Source organism: Eschscholzia californica, unplaced genomic scaffold, assembly GCF_041429995.1.
Source record: "Eschscholzia californica isolate CP2 unplaced genomic scaffold, dmEscCali1.0.p SCAF_1, whole genome shotgun sequence".
NCBI classification, from domain to species: Eukaryota; Viridiplantae; Streptophyta; class Magnoliopsida; order Ranunculales; family Papaveraceae; genus Eschscholzia; species Eschscholzia californica.
In genome coordinates this window covers 43,584,929-43,588,731 of record NW_028238198.1, presented here as the reverse complement: position 1 = coordinate 43,588,731, position 3,803 = coordinate 43,584,929, and the positions used below count along the sequence as shown (strand labels likewise).

Sequence of the window (3,803 nt, the reverse complement as noted above, 5' to 3'; positions counted from 1 at the left end):
CTTTATTTTTTGCAGTGATTACTATGGCCGGATCTGGTTATTTTGCTCCAAACCATCGTTGGATCTGCGCGAGGTTTAGGTTATGATATTCGATTATAGAGATAGAGAAGTAGAGAGAAAGGTAGAGAGAGAGAGACAGGGAGACAAGGAGAGAGAGAGAGAGAGGTAGAGAGAGATGAATCCAAACCAGGCAGCCATAGTTTGTGGAGAGAAAGAGGAGAGAACTTATTAGGGTTTTGGTTTAAAGACAAAGAAAAATTAGGTTTTTTTTCCCTTTGTTTACAAGACCCATAAGAGTAAAATTGTCAACTTTCTAATTCAGTTTAAATGATTCAGATTAATAAGACAAACACCTAATTTTTAAAATAATTCAATATTTTAGATTCAACCAATTCAGTGCAGTCAATTCAGATTCAACCAATTCAGATTCAGACGCCTAGAAAAAAACAAACAACACCTTAGTGACGTGGATTACTTCATTTTATTTATAGGTACTTCAATGATACTGCCTAGTTTTGAAGGTAAGAAACCAAATGTGGGGGACCTTGTTTTTAATAGAGTACTAACATCTCATTTGTATAGGCACCAATTAAGCACTTTTTTTTTAGTTGAATACCAATTAAACAGATAGTCGCCACTAATTATTATAATATAACACTACTTCTTGGATAATCACTGTTGTTTGTAACGTGTGGTTTTAAGATAAAAGAAAGGCTTAAAATATGAGAAAATGACTATTTGAGTAGTAAAAAAATTCAAAATAGCTAGAAAAGCCCAAATCTTTTACTTTTAGTCATTTTCTATCAAAATATTATGGCAAATTAGAGGTTCGGATTGGAATAATATTGATAATTACTATTCAGGTCATTTTCTAATATTTTAGTTCCCAAAATACCCTTTCATATCAAAATTCACTTTCTCTAAAAATTTGTGTTCTTCGTCTTCAAATCTTCTCTTCTGTTTTTTCGGGTTTCTTTCTTTCTTCCCTGATCCTTCTTCTTCATTGATCCTTCTTCTTCTTTAATCGTTCTTCTTCGTCTTCTTTTTGCACTACCTCAATTGATCTCGAAATCACGAGTAGATCCTTGCAATGCTAGAAGAGAATTTTGAAGAATCTCGTTATGAAAAGAATCCAGAGGTCATAACTAGGTTATTAATTGGTGTTAGAGATGTTGTTCAATCAGCTCTTGATAAGCTTGTTGAGAAACAAAAACAACAAATCGCGCAAGGTCAAATTGATCGAGATTTTCGTGGTCGATAACCTAGAATGGATCATATTTTGGGCTTAAAGAGGTAAACTTTAATAATGGTTTTTGTTATTTGTTGAGATCTTGTAGAATAAAAAAGAAAACTTGTTGTCTGTACCAGAAATTATGGTTTTAAATTAGGGATTTTTTTTATTGTTTCTTGTGAGATTTGTATATGGGGCTTCTTATCCTTTGTCTGAATGTGGGTGCGATTAATTTTCTTATAATGTTTTACATGACCTGAATTTTTTGATAGTTTCATAATTTGGTATCCAAAATCTTGTGCATTTTAACCATTTTTATGTTCTTAGTTTCTTAGTTACATGACCTGAATTTTTTTGTTAGTGTATTTTGGTTTCAAGATATTGAAAATGAAATATCTCATAGTGTTCCCCTGGAGAAAATGAGTGCTTTTTAGAACTTTTTGGTTCAAAGAGACTTAAAATGAAAGATTTCATTGTCTTCTCTAGAAGAAATTGAGTGATTTTATTTTCATTTTATGTTTTGATGTATTATGCTCTCATGGGATAGTTAAATTCTTTATCCCATCGACATCTTAAAGGTGATCTAAAACTAGTAAGCCATCATAAGTTGAGAATTGTTTGAACATTTGAATCCATTACTCGAACAAATGGAAGCTATAAACATATGAATGATAGTCGGGCGAGGAGGTTTTGGAAATTTAGGCGAAGATGCAGTTGATCAGTTCTTCCCACCAACTATAATAGTAAATGTCAATCATACTATGAAGTTGATGCAAGAAGAGGTGCTATCTTTGCTTTGACTTTTTAATGTTCAAGTTTTCAGCCACAAATACTGATTATAATTTAATTACCTTGGTTACCTTCAGACATTTGGACGAATCATGCCAATAATGAAGTTCAGCTCTGATGAAGAAGCTATTGAGCTTGCAATGACTCAAATTACGGGCTTGGTTGCGCTGTCTTTTCTGGTAATCAGCGGCGGGCAAGAGAAATAGCTTCCCAGTTGTATTGTGGAGTCGCTGCAATTAATGACTTCGCATCAAACTACATGTGTCAGGTACTCTTTCAAATAATGACTTCAACCAAGTCAGATATTTATATATTGTTCTAGTATGAAATAAGTTTTCACTGAATAACTTAAAGATAGCACCGTGTCACACATTTTCAGCAAATAAGATTGGTCGAGTCAGAAATTGGAAAGTAGAACACACAGTTTGAAATCTGATTCACGACGAGTCACATTCACACCTTGACTCGATATCATGTTTGAACTTTTCTTAGGAAAAAGAAGCAAACACTAGTCAAGTCTCAACTCTTTGTTGGTTGTCGCATATCCGAGCCTTATGTTGTAGATAATTATTGTCACACTAAAAACAATATGTATGGTCACTCTTTATGTAGTCATTGCCATTCGGTGGAGTGAAACACAGTGGCTTTGGAAGATTTGCTGGTATGGAAGGATTACGTGCTTGTTGTCTTGTAAAATCTGTTGTCGAAGATAGATTCTGGCCATACATCAAAACTAAGAGACCCAAGCCAATTCGGGTCAGTCTTACTTTTTTTTTGAGATGGTCACTCTTTTACTTGGTAACCATAATTTCATTACATATCTATTTTTTGTACTAGTTCTTATTTGTGTTATATATTCGACACATTATTCTGTAGCAGAAGACTTTCTCGAGTTTCAGCAGTCACTAGTTGAAGCACTCTATGGTTTGAACATATGGGATCGACTAAGAGCATTAGTTAATGCCTTGAAAATAATTTCAGAGAACAACTCTCCTACTTCCAAACAAACACATGGTCTCATCTTTGTGGTTGCCAACAGTGACTGTGATCGTGTTGAGGCTAGAGATGAGTCGCATAGGATGTTGAATGAGGATGAGTTGAGAGATGTCGTGCTTCTTGTGTTTGGTAACAAGCGAGATCCTCCAAGTGCAAGTAATGTTGCTGAGCTCATTGATAAGAACGGCCTTCATTTTCTCCGTCAACGTCACTCGCACATTCGGAGCACATGTGCTACTTTAAGACAAGGACTGTGTGAAAGACTTGACTTGCTCTCCAACAACATTGTTAGCAATGCATAGAGAGGTTGGAGCTATTTTTTAGTTGCTTTTGCTATAAATGTTGGATTATAGATGTTATATAAACTACTATTGTTATTGTCTTGGTGGGATTATTAACGATTAATCGTTTGAATGGTTGTCCTTTTTTTCTTCTTCTCTTGATGCAAGAAATGAATGAGATGTTGGTCTATCTTTTTTTTCTTTTCTCTAGTTTTTTTTTCTAACGATCCAGATCTCGATTTTATATGATGAATGATGAAATCAATTCCAAACTCAAGATTTCGTAGATACACACTCTTAGTTTATATTCTTGATTTGCAGATCGAGTTTGCAAAATATGCAACCCAAGATTATATTCTGTAAAGCTTGCAAATCATGTTTGCAATCTATATTTTGCAAACACAGTTTGCAGTTTACATTATGCAAACACATGTTTGCAGTTTACATTAGGCAAACCCACGTTTGTAGGACAGATTGTTGCAAACACACGTTTGAAGAACAGATTG

The 3,803-nt window shown here is 34.3% G+C and overlaps 1 long non-coding RNA gene across 2 annotated transcripts; it reads left to right on the top strand.

Annotated features, from left to right (window-relative positions):
* Window positions 1-454: 454 nt before the first annotated feature.
* Window positions 455-3,487, top strand: LOC147567022 (uncharacterized). 2 transcript variants are annotated; one of them, XR_015230648.1, is made up of 4 exons: window positions 455-2,013; window positions 2,098-2,288; window positions 2,633-2,776; window positions 2,900-3,487. It is a non-coding gene; the product is annotated as an uncharacterized LOC147567022 (long non-coding RNA). The 2 variants fall into 2 exon arrangements; XR_015230649.1 differs by having other exon boundaries at window positions 2,897-3,487.
* The last annotated feature ends 316 nt before the right edge of the window (window positions 3,488-3,803 follow it).